This window comes from Heterodontus francisci, unplaced genomic scaffold (genome assembly GCF_036365525.1).
Source record: "Heterodontus francisci isolate sHetFra1 unplaced genomic scaffold, sHetFra1.hap1 HAP1_SCAFFOLD_58, whole genome shotgun sequence".
Taxonomy (NCBI): Eukaryota; Metazoa; Chordata; class Chondrichthyes; order Heterodontiformes; family Heterodontidae; genus Heterodontus; species Heterodontus francisci.
The window spans coordinates 5,981,909-5,995,413 of NW_027142006.1; positions in this window are offsets into that span (position 1 = coordinate 5,981,909).

Consider the following 13,505-nt stretch of genomic DNA (forward strand, 5'->3'; position numbering starts at 1 on the left):
TTTACTGTCCAGGTTTACTCCCTAAGCCTTCTTCTCTCTCAAGACACCCACAGGGAAGTGAGACTTTTTGCCCATAGATGGGGCTCTGTTTCTTGGCATCAGGATGGAACAACACGCCAGTGAGCCTGCATGACATGCACAAGGATATCACACACTGCCCCATCCCTGTGACAGCTCAGAGAGATACCCTGATGATAATATACCCCACAGGAAAATCACAAACAGCCCCCTCCCTAGGACAGCTCAGGGTCAGACACTGCACACACTGCAACAACAGTGACATTACTGTATTAGTCCCTCCATTCTGAAAAACAAGCATTCACCCTACTTTATGCTTTCCGTCTCTCAGCCAATCTTGTATCCACGCTGCCACTGCCTCTTTAATCCCATCTGCTCAAATTTTGTTAACAAGTCTATTTTATGGTACTTTTTCAAACAAAATTTTGAAGTGCAGACACACACCATCAACCTCACCACCCTGGTCAACTCTCTCTGAAACCTCATCAAAGAAATTAATTCATTAATTAATTCATACACAATCTTCTGTGAACCAATCTGTACTGGCTGTCATTTATTAGCCCATGTTGTACCAAGTGCCAGTTAATTTTCTCCTGGATAATTGTCTCTAAAAGTTTCCCCACCACTGACATTAGACTAACTGGTCTGTAGTTCCTGGGTTTATCTCTCTTTTTAAACAGGGCTGTAAAATTAGCAATCCTTGCAGACTTATCTTTCAGTTCTGGAAAGTCTATTGTGGACAATCTCTTTGGGCATGACTTTAACCAATTAAAGCAACAGGATACTTGATTAATAAGTCCAGAACTTTTATTGAGAGTAAAATAGTACTTAATAATTGGAAGTAAAATTATCTTGAACAAACTTGGGGAATATAACTTTACAGCTCTGGCAGGTGTGTGGACTAGTCGAGCTTGGTCTCAGAGTGTCACGGTCCTCTTTGTCCAGCCTAGATCCCTCATCAGGTGGAGAACTTGGTCGATGATCTGAGCCTTTACCCCTGAGATCTTCTCGTGTTCCTGCACACTGAAACCTGACAAGAGCCCTACTTTTAACCTCTGGATGGCCATCACACCACCTTGTAAAATAATAATTGGTCTGAGCTGTTGCTACGTACATTTAATTGATGATGTCTTCCACTAACAGCCAACTGTCCTCAGAATCTCAGACATGAGTACAATGGAGTGGTTTCACACTGTCTCCCAATCTGATCTGAAACAAGTTTCCTATTCATTAAATCGAGACTCTTGAAAATGATGGAAATACTCAGCAGGTCTGGCAGCATCTGTGGAGAGAGAAACAGAGTTAACGTTTCAGATCTGTGATCTTTCATCAGAACTGGGCTGAAATTGTCTGAGGGACTGAGATTGTGGAATCAATTTCAGGGTCAAAAACATTGTACTCTGTAAGGATAGGAAGATGGTGATTATTAAGTATAGTGCAAGAATATAGATGCTTTTACATTATTTGAATAAACATTGATTTAAACTTTGTGCTCACGAAACCTATCTTTTGATCACAATGACATTGATAACAATGGAAAAAGGAACACATGCATTTCACGACCACAGGACTTTGTAAAGCCTTTTACAGCCAATGAAGTACTTTCCAAGTGTAGTCACTGTACAGTACAATACAATACCCTACAATAAGGATATTTCACATTCGAGTCACGCAAGTCCCAGGCAATGACCTTCTGAAACAAGAGAGAATCTAACCCTCTCCCCTTGACATTCAACAGCATTACGAGTGCTGAATCCCCCACTATGAACATCCTGGGGGTTACCATTGACCAGAAACTGAACTGCAGTAGTCATATAAATATCATGGCTACAAGAGCAGGTCATACAGTAGGAATCCTGCGGCGAGTAACTCACCTCCTGACTCCCCAAAGCCTGTCCCCTATCTACAAGGCACAAGTCAGGAGTGTGTTGCAATCCTCTCCATTGCCTGGATAGGTGCAGCTCCAACAACACTCAAGAAGCTCAACGTCATCCAGGACAAAGCAGCCCACTTGATTGGCACCTCATTCACAAAATTCACTCTCTCCATCACCAACGCACAGTGGTAGCAGTGTGTACCATCCACAAGATGCACTGCAGCAAGGCAGCAAGCCTCCTTACACAGCACCTTCCAAACCCGTGACTTCTACTACCTAGAAGGACAAGGGCAGCAGATGAATGGGAACACCATCACCTGCAAGTTCCCCTCTGAGCCACACACCATCCTGGAATTGGAACTATATCACCGTTCCTTCACTGTGGCTGGGTCAAAATCCTGGAACTCCCTTCCTAACAGCACCACATCGACTGCAGTGGTTCAAGAAGGCAGCTCACCACCACCTTCTCGAGGGAATTAGGGATGGGCAATAAGTGCAATTAATAAAAATAAAATCAATAAAAAATGACAATATCCTGTCATCCCCAAAAGTAGAAAATACATATGAAAATGAAAATATAATAAAACACAGTCAGCATGGATTTCACAAAGAAAGACTTGATTAAACTTATCTTTGAAGAATCAACAGCAAGAGTAATATAGCAGATGTAGAAGAGTTTAAGTTAATAAAGCCTCATCCTTTTAAGTGCTTGAACCAACAAATTGTGGGTTAACAAACAAGCACACGAACTGACAGAGCTGGGTGTTGTGCTTTCTAGATTACCCGAAAGCAGGGTGTCAATGAGTTAAATCTTCAGGTTACTGCAACCAGAATAGCCATTGTCCACGATCAGTTTTACTGTTACAAATAAAGGGTGGAACATTCATTGTGAATCTATAGAAACAGTCTGGTCCTGCACACTGCAGACACATCCACGTCATCACCAACCAGCTCTCCTATAATAGATGCAGTTATTTGACTTTTCCCCATTAGCTCCATGGAATTAATTTTGAAAGATTTTAAATTCCAAGAAGCTTTGTGAATATTCAGCCCTTGAGAAGAAATCATTCCCTGGCCACAGTGGAGAGAGCATTGAAAATAAAACAGTAGACTATCAGGTAACACAGAGAATGCTCATCAGCTAATCTATAATTGCTTAGTTTTCTTACTTTTGCTCTTATTATTCGGTTTTTCATCCTTTTCAGTTCCTGACTCCGGATATTATTGTGATTAAATGTGAAAAGATACACTGTGTCTCAGCCCCGGTATATTGGCTCTTTCTCTGTGCAGTGCTGTGTGCACTCAAATACTGTCAGTGTCTCTCCCTCCCTCAACTTTCCAGCCCTGACGGTGCTGAAAGCGCTGCTCAAAGTTACACATTCTGACTGTTTGCAGTTGATTAGTGAGAGATTATTAACGTATCCTTCTGCAGCGCTGCCTCGGTTAATAACAGCAGATCTAAGCCACATTTCAGATACGGAAACAGATGCATCAATTATTCACTCTTTCCCAGAGTGAGTGAGGCCGGGACAAGCAGCAACATTCCGGCCCCACACTCTGCAATTACCCAGCACCAGCGGAAAGCAGTGAATACAGATTCAATCAGTGGGTTAATGTCCATTACAGGGATGCAAGATTCCACGGCCAAGGATAAACATCCCCATACACCGAGAACAAGCTCAGGAAAACCCGGGGGAGTTAATATCCCAATCACTGAGCATTCCAGTAACATTGAACAAGTTCCTGAACTGAGTGAACCTTTCAAAGGGCAGAAGTGATGACGAGGTCAAAAAGGTCTGAACAGTTGAGGTGACTGAGCGGTTTCAGCTTCTCTGTTCAGGTTGCAGCTTTCACTGGAGGCATGTGTTCAAATCCCACTTCTGACAACTTGATTTTCAGTTACTTTGCAGAGCTTCCTTGAAGGTTTGAGGTAGAGTAAATACTGAGGAACTGTTTCTAACTGCTGAACGGTCAGTAACCGAAGGTTACAGATTTCAAGTGACTCACAAAACCAGAAGGAACATGAGGAAAAATTCCTTTCTGCAACGTGTGGTTAGGATTTCAGTTATGTGGATAGATTGGAGAAACTGGGGTTGTTCTCCTTCGAGAGAAGATTTGATAGAGGTGTTCACAATCATGAGGGGTCGTGACAGATCCGATAGAGAGAAACTGTTGTTAGAAGGATTGAGACTCAGGTAAAAGCTGTGGCTCAGTTGGTCACACTCACCTCGAAATCACAAGCTCCTGGGTTCAGATTGCACAGCTGACACTCCAGTGCAGCACTGAGGGTGTTGAAGGTGCTGCCTTTCAGGTGTGATGTTAAACCAAGACCTGGTCTGCATGTTTGGGTGAATGTAAAAGATCCCATGCTGCAATTTCAAACAAGTGAAGAGCAATTCTCCCTGGTGTTGTGATCAATATTTGCCCCTCAATCAGATCAGTTGGTCATTATCACATTGCTGTTTGTGGGTATTAGCTGCTGCATTTCTGACATTACAACAGTGATTACACTTCAAAAGTATTTCATTGTTTACAAAGTGCTTTGATATATCCAGTGGTCAGGAAAGGTGCTATATAAATGCAAGTCTTTTCTTTCTTTATCACAACACATTGCAGTGTAAAAAATGGTTCCTCATGTCACCTCTGGTTCTTCTGCCAATCACCTGATATCTGTGTCCTCTGCTTACTGACCCTTTTACCACTGGAAACAGTTTCTCCTTATTTAAACTATTGAAAACCTCCATGATTTTGAACAAATGTGTCAAATCTTTTCTGAATTTTCTCTGCTGCAAGGAGAAGAACCACATAACTGAAATCCCTCACCCTGCTACCATTGTGGTAAATCTCTTTTTTATTCTTTCCTGGGTTGTGGGCACTGCTGACACAATGTGATTCCTAAAAAACGGAGAGGCCTGCTGACATCATCAGAGAGCGCCAAGCTGCGCATAGGCACAGCTACATCTTGCCAGGGTTAAGTGGCACAGGCACAGGATGATGTCATGGCTCAACACCAACATCATCGCAAATCAGCGCCTGGTCCATCTTCGCACATGCACGCTAAAGCGTCATCGGGTATCCAGCCTCTCACTCAGTTGAAGGAAGCGGCTGAATGGGAGACTTTGAGGTTGGAGCTCTCCCCACTCGGCCTTGACGCTTCTTCTCCTCAGCTGCTCGCTCTCCACCTCGCTGCTCCCCTGGCCGATTGTTCCCTGTTCGCGTCACCCAGCTCTCCTGCCACTCGCTCCCAGCCCCCCAACCCCCACTCCAGCCATGAGCTCTATGCCGTGCCACTTTCCTCCTCTTGGTCACTCGTTCTTCACTCCTACGTCACGCTTTATGAGAGGCATAGATAGTGTAGATAGCCAGACTCTGTTTCCCATGGTAGGGGTGAATAAAACTAGAGAGCATAGATTTAAGCTAAGAGGGAGGAGGTTTAAAGGGGGTCAAAGGGTAAATTTTTCACAGAAAGAATAGTGGGTATCTGGAATGAGCTGCCTGGTGGAGGCAGGAAAAGTAGTCACATTTAAGAGGCATCTGGACAGGTACTTGAATGAGCACGGCATGGAGGGATATGGAATAAATGCAGGCGGGTCGGATTAGTATAGATAGGCATTATGGTCGGCATGGACGCGGTGGGCCAAAGGGCCTGGTTCTATGCTGTACGACTGTATGACTCTCTGTGACTCCTGTTAATTGTTTAATTATCCACCACCATTCAGGACTGGATGTGGCAGGACTGCAGAGCTTTGATCTGATCTGTTGATTGTGAGATTGCTGAGCTCTGTCTATTGCATGCTGCTTCCGCTATATGACATGCAAGTAATTCTGTGTTGTAGCTTCACCAGGTTGACACCTCATTTTTAGGTCTGCTTGGTGCTGCTCCTGACATGCCCTCCTGCACACTTCATTGAACCACTATTGCTCCCTTGGCTTGATGGTAATGGTAGAGTGAGGGATATGCCAGGCCATGAGGTAACATATTGTGTTTAAATACAATTCTGCTGCTGCTGATGGCCCACAGTGCCTCATGGATGCCCAGTTTGGAGCTGCCAGATCTGTTCATTTCTTCCCTCAGACATAATTGAAAAAACAAAATTCTGAAGAAATGCATGAACTTAATTAGAAGGAGAGAGAATTAAATACTGACAAAATAGATGTCAGCATTTGGAAGGTAAAAAGATTTCAGATTTATTATTGATGAGTGAGAGGAATTTCTCACACTTTGGGGCTTCTGTAAGTGGATTTACTGTATCAGAGTAGAAGTACTGTTTCAGGCCTTGTTAGCTCAGTTGGTAGAGCATGAGACTTTTAATCTCAGGGTCTTGGATTTGAGACCCTTGTTGTGTGGTTGCTCTTCCCTTTTTCAGTCTTCATCGGAAGAGAGTTCAAGGAGTGTTTGAAATTAAATTCAACAACATCACCAGATTTCAACCCCCACCCCTTGCCCCCCTCCCAGTGTAGTTGACAGGACCATCAACCTCTGCCTTCCCCCTTCCCCTCCCTCCCAGAACTGCGACAGAGATCCCCTTGTCCTCACTTTCCACCCCACCTGCCTCCACATCCAAAGGATCATCTTCCACCATTTCCACCACCTCCAGCGTGATGCCACCACCTACCTCATCTTCCCCTCCCCTGTCAGCATTCTGTGAGAATAAGAAACACTGAAATGTTGTTTCTACAGCTTGTGGAAAGTTACCAAGAAGTCATTTGTACACAACATAATGAAATCACTGAAAAAGAGAACTGATAAGGGTATGTAAGTACAGACCTTGGGACAGTACATCACTTAAAAATTGTGCTTAGGCAGATAAAAGAGAAACAGCAAGAGTTAGAACAAAGGATGTTGTGAATAAGAAACTGCCCCACGAAGATAAAGGCTGACAGCTGCAAGTTAAAACACACAATGGAGAGCCAAATAAGGTAAAACAAAAACAAGAGTTAGGGGCTAGAAAGTTAGAGTAGGGGGAGAAGGAAACAGAGGAGGAGACTGTAGCAACCATAGGATAGGTTAGTGTCATAATACGTTATAACCAATAATGTAAAATAAAGGCGTGGACAAATGGATTTGTATTGTATAAACATGAACTGAATATGTTGATCGGTGTGCCTGCTTGTCGGACACCCGATCTTGCAAGAACGTTAAATAAACTTACTTCTTCAGAGTTTGACTTGGTGTAAATTATTATTAAGTGGGCTACGTTTCTCACAATTGGGGGCTCGTCCGGGATCTCTTCATCATTGCCGGGACCGCGGCCGACGACAGACGAGAAGACGCGTCCCGTTAATTTAAAAACGGTCTCGTTTCTCTCGTTGGTAGCGGACCCGAGTAATTGACTGAAAACGATCCTAGGGAAGTCACTCTGAACGAGTATTTAGTGCGGCAGGTACACATGTAAAGTCAGGCAACTCCGTGCACGGACCAAGGTAAGAAAAACGACTTTTAAGTATTATCTTGGTGACTTATGGTTAACTATAGGATAAGACCTTCGAAGTACCAAAAGTCCTTGAGGAGTGAATTTTACAGTCCTGCAGTATAAGACCCTTCAGCTAGGAGGTGAGTACTGTATGGTATAAGACCCTTCAGTTAGGAGGTGAATACCGTAAGGTATAAGACCCTTCAGCTAGGAGGTGAATACCGTAGGGTACAAGACCCTTCAGTTAGGAGGTGAATACTGTCGGGTATAAGACCCTTCAGTTAGGAGGTGAATACCATAGGGTACAAGACCCTTCAGTTAACCATGGGAAAAAATCGTCTAAAAAGGAAGACGATGGGAGACAAGGAAAGTCTGCCGGCAACATCCCTCCAGGAAGTCCATTGGGACGGATGTTGGAGTATTGGGATTTAGAGTCAAAAACCAAGGAGAAAAAGACCCAAATATGATCTAAGGACAGCAAGAAGGACCACCCCTAAACCCGACGATAACGACGACGATAGAGACAGAGAGTCTCCTCAGACAATGATGCCCTTGAGAGAGGTACCAATAGGAAATAATGAAATTGGATTTGTTAGTGCACCATTAACGTCAGGAGAGGTAAGAGTGTTTAAAAAGGAAATGAAAGTCCTCGTAGAAGACCCCTGAAAATTTGGGAAAGAGAAAACCCTCCCGGGGTAGGGGGAAACGAACCAGCTGAACAAAAATACCCTAATCAAGACCCGCAGTGGCAGCACAATAATATCGGCCATAGGGGCCAGATGAAAGACCTTAGAAATCTGATAGTAAAAGGCATTGTTGTAAACAAGTAGTTGAAGCCCCTGCAAAACATATGCCTTTACAGAGTTACCGCAGGCCCCTCTTATGGCACAAGCAGGCGACGTATTGAGTGCGACCCCTCTGGGTGTTGAAGGCTGTTTCTAGACAAATAGAGACCATTAAAGGCACCTAGGTGGGATCAAGGGATTGATTTTTAAAAATGTTTTGAAGAATCAAAAGGGGGGACTGTGAGAACAGAATTTAGATTTTAGAATTTTTAAGAACAGAATTACATGGGAACATTTAAGATGAAACAATTAATCAGTCATGTATTGCTAACAAGCTAGCTGACTTCATAACTTCAGGGCTGCAGAGGCAACTTGGCCTTGCAGCTGGTACAGCGAGAGAGAGAGAGAGCGAGACATTGTACTTCAACAGCACTCTTCTTATCACCCAGACATGACAATCCTAGGGAAAGGCTAGAATGAAAAACATACCGACCAGGCTAATACACGCCCCTTTGTTAGAGGGTGGCTCAGCCTACCCTGAAACAATTAATCAGTCATGTACTGCTAACAAGCTAGCTTCAGTGCTGTAGGGAGGGACAGCTTATCAGAAATGACTTCATAACTGTTAGAGGGTGGCTCAGCCTACCCTTCTGATTCAGCAGTGGCTGTGGAGGCACTCAGGTTAAAACCTCCCTGGACATGGATGACGTCGCGGCCTTCTGCTCGAACCCGCTGTCTGTGCGCAGACTGATGAGCATCTGCGACCAGTTCGCACTGGCCTTGGGAGCCAACGTTAACCACGGCAAGAGAGAGGCTATGTTCTTTGGGAACTGGGCTGACCGATCCTTTGTCCCCTTCACCGTCAGGTCAGACTACCTGAATGTGCTGGGGATATGGTTCTGAAGGGCCGTGGCATGCACCAAAACCTGGAAGGAGCGAGTCGCCAGGGTACAACACAAGCTGCGCATGTGGGAGCAGCAACTCTCTCCATTATGGGTAAGAACCTGGGCATCAGGTGCGAGGCGCTCACGTTGTTGCTGTAAGTGGCACAGGTCTGGCCCATACCCCATTCCTGCACTGTGGCGATAACCCGAGTCATTTTCAGCTGCATCTCTGGATCCAAAATGGAGCGGGTCCAAAGGGACACGATGTTCAAACCTCTGGATAAGGGCGGGCATAATGTACCCAATATCACCCTCATCCTGATGACTACCTTCGTGTGCGGCTGCATCAAGCTGTGTGCAGATCCCCAATACGCCAACACCAAGTGTCACTACGTGCTGAGATTCTCTCTGTCCCCAGTGTTGTGAAGGAAGGGCCTGGTCGCATTGCCGTGGAACGCTCCATCTAGTTGGACTGTGCCGTACCACCAATCCTTCGTGGAACAGTTTCTGCGGAAAACACCTTTGACCACCAATCCATCAGGCAGTGGTCTGCACGGAATGTCCTCAAGGCCCTACGGCAAAAGGAGATGGTGGATCCTGTCGGATGGTTACCAGAGCAGACCGCCAAATCATTTGGCGGAATGCCTCATCACCAGAACTTTCAAACAAGCACCAAGGTGTAGCTTGGCTTGTGGTGAGAAGAGCCCTCCCCGTCAGATCCTTCCTGCACGTCCGAAGTCTCACCCCCTCCGCACAATGCCCTCGAAGTGGCTGTGGTGGGGATGAGATGGTTGCCCAGCTTCTTCTGGAATGTGTCTTTGCAAAGCAGGTGTGGAAAGAGATGCATTGGTTTTTGTCGAGGTTTATCCAAGCAGCTCTGTAACACAGGAGTCTGTGCTCTGCGGGCTGTTCCCAGGGACACACACCGAGATAACCACAACTGCTGCTGGAGGACTATCAATTCGGTGAAAGACACTCTTTGGTCTGCCCAAAACTTGGTGGTCTTCCAGCGCAAAGAGTTGTCCACGACCGAATGTTGCAGACTGGCACACTCCAAGGTCCAGGACTACGTGTTGAGGGACGCACTAAAGCTTGGGGTAGCCACAGCAAAGGCTCAATGGGGAAATACCACCATGTTAGCTCCCCCCACCAAGCTGAACTGAGGGGCTGGATCCATGGAAAACCCCTCAAACTGCAGCGGGAAAATTTTCGTTTGCCATAAAATGGAGATGGCATGAAAAATGAAATGGAAGGGTTGTGAGGCAACTCACTCCTGTATTGAAGGAAACTGACCTCCTTTGCACTGTTTGTATTTTTTGACTTGGTGCTGTTTGGAACTGTTTTGTAATGTATTTTTTACAGATCTTTATGAATAAAGTATATTTTGGAAATAAAAAAAAATGTGTGCAAGTAAGTGTTGTCAATTGCGGCTGCTTGAGCTCTGGGTTTGGAACTTGAGCAGCAGCTGGAGACACTGCTGTGCATTCATGAGGAGAGTTACATGGAAAGCATGTTCTTAGATGTGGTCACCCCACAGCTTAAGAGTACGCAGGGAGAGAGGGAATGGGTGACCACAAGGCAGTCAAAAAGAATCAGGCAGGAAGTGCAGGACATCCCGAGTGCATCTCACTCTCCAACAGGTATTCACTTCTGAATACGGAGGACAGTGATGCTTCACCAGGGGAGTGAAGCCAGATCCAAGTCCATGGCACCATGGGTGACTCAGCTGCAAAGGTGGGTACAGGGAACATTGGAAAAGCCATAGTGATAGATGATTCAATAGTGAAGGGAACAATCAGCTGTTTCTGTGGCCACAGACGTGAATCCAGGAATGGTGTGTTGCCTCCCTGGTGCCAGGGTCAAGGATGTCATTGAGCAGTTACAGAGCATCCTGAAGGGTGAGGGTGAACAGCCAGCATTTGTGGTCCACATCGGAACCAACAACATAGGTAGAAATAAGGATGTTGTCCTGCAGTCAGAATTTATGAAGCTGGGTAAGAAATTAGCAAGCAGGGCATCAAAAGTAGTAATCTCCAGATTATTCCAAGTGCCACGTGCAAGTGAGTACAGGAATAAAAGGATAAGACAGATGAACGTGTGTCTGGAAAGATGGAGCAGGAGGGAGGGCTTTAGATTCTTGGGACAGGTCCCACGGATTGCAGCTGAACAGAGCCTGGACAGAGTTCCTTGCGGGACATTTTGCTAGTGCTGTTGGCGAGGGTTTAAACTCATTTAGCAGGGGGATGGGAACCGGAAGGTAGAGTCAGATGGGACAAAATCAGAAATGAAAATGGAAGTCACAAAATTAATGGATGAGTCTGGAAGAAAGAGGAAACAAAGGTTAGAAAATTTAAAAAGAGTTTGGCAGTGCTCAAGCATATCTATTTCAATGCAAGGAGTATAGAAAATAAAGCAGATGAGCTGAGGGCACAAATAGACATGTGGCAGTATGATATCACAGCTATTACAGAAACATGGCTTAAGGAGGGACAGGAATAGCAGCTCATCATTCCTGGTTACATGGTTTTCAGATGTGATAGGGAGGGGGATAAGAAAGGAGGGGGGGGGGGTGGCAGTTTTGCTCAAAGTAACTATTACAGCTGTGAAGACGGATGATATGTTGGAAGGTTTATCAAATGAGGCCGTATAGATTGAGCTGAGGAACAAAAAAGGGGCAATCACACTGCTGAGAGTGTGCTGTAGACCCCCAAACAGGAGATAGAAGAGCAGATATGTAGGCAAATCTCTGAGAAGTGCAGGAACAATAGGGCAGTAATAGTAGGGGATTTTAACCACCCCAACATGAACTGGGATACTTTTAGTGTGAAAGAAATTGAGGGAGCAGAAGTCTTGAGGTCCATTCAGGAGAACTTATTTAGCCAATATGTAGCAAGTCCAACAAGAGAGGGTGCAGTTTTAGATGTAGTTTTAGGAAATGAAGATAGGCAGGTGGAAGGAGTGGCAGTGGGAGAGCATTTTGGTGGTAGTGATCATAATTCAGTCAGTTTTAACATAATTATGTAAAGGACAAGGATAGAACAGGAGTTAAAGTTCCCAGTTGGGGCAAGGACAACTTTACTAAGCTGAGGAGTGAATTAGCAAAAGTGGACTGGAAACAGGTACTTGAAGATAAATCAATGTCAGAGCAGTGGGAAGCACTCAAAGGGGAGATTCCAGGGGTTCAGAGTCAATATGTTCCCACAAAGAAAAAGGGTGGGAAGGCCAAATCTAGAGCCCCATGGATTTTATAAGGTAGTATTATAAGGCAGTAACGGAAAGCTTATGCCCGACTCAGAGAACTCAATACTGCTGAAAGCCGAGAGGTGTATAGAATGTAGAGGGGGAAAATCAACATTGAAATTAGGAAAGCTGAGAGAGGGCATGAAAGAATATTGGCAATCAAAATCAAGGTTCGCACAAAGATGTTTTATCAATACATTAACAGAAAAAGGATAACTATGGAAAGAGTAGGGCCCATAAAAGATCATGACGGTAACCTATGTGTAGGGGCAGAAGATGTTGGCACTGTTCTTAATAAATACTTTGCATCTGTCTTCACAAAAGAGGGTGATGATGCAGATATTGGAGTTAAGGAAGAAGGGTATGAAGTATTGGATGAGATCAATAGAGGGAGAGAGGACATATTAGTGACAGGACATACAAATAGCATATTTGTAAGTTGATAAATCACTAGGGATGGATGAAATGTACCCCACGCTGTTAAAAGAAGCAAGAGAGGAAACAGCGGAAGGTTTGACCATCGTTTTCCAGACCTCACTGGATACAGGTGTGATGCTGAAGGATTGGAAGACTGCGAACATTGTACCTCTGTTTAAAAAGGGAGTGAGGGATAGACCGAATAATTACAGGACAGTCAGTCTAACCTCAGTAGTGGGCAAATTATTGGAATCTATTCTGAGTGACAGGATAAAATGTCACTTAGAAAGGCACAGATTAATCAAGGATAGTCAGCATGGATTTGTTAAGGGAAGATCATGTCTGCCCAACTTGATTGAAATTTTGAAGAATTAACAATGAAAATAGTTGAGGGCCGTGCAGTTGATGTCGTCTACATGGATGTAAATGTAGGGGGCATGATCAATAAGTTTGCAGATGACACAAAGATTGGCTGTGTGATAAATAGCAAGGAGGATAGCTGTAGGATGCAGGAAGATCTTCATGGTCTGGTCAGATGCACAGAAAAATGACAAATGGAATTCAATCCAGAGAAGTGTGAGGTGATGCATTTGGGGAGGTCAAACAAGGCAAAGGAATACACGATTAAGAGGAAAATGCTGAGAGGTGTAGAGAAAGTGAGGTACCTTGGAGTAAATGTCCACAGATCCCTGAAGGTAGCAGGACAGGTCGATAAGGTGGTAAGAAGACAATATGGAATCCTTTCCTTTATTAGCTGAGGTATAGAATATAAGAGCAGGGAGGTTATGCTGGAACTGTATAAATCATTAGTCAGGCCACAACTTGAGTACTGTGTGCAGTTCTGATCACCTCATTACAGAAAGGATGTAAT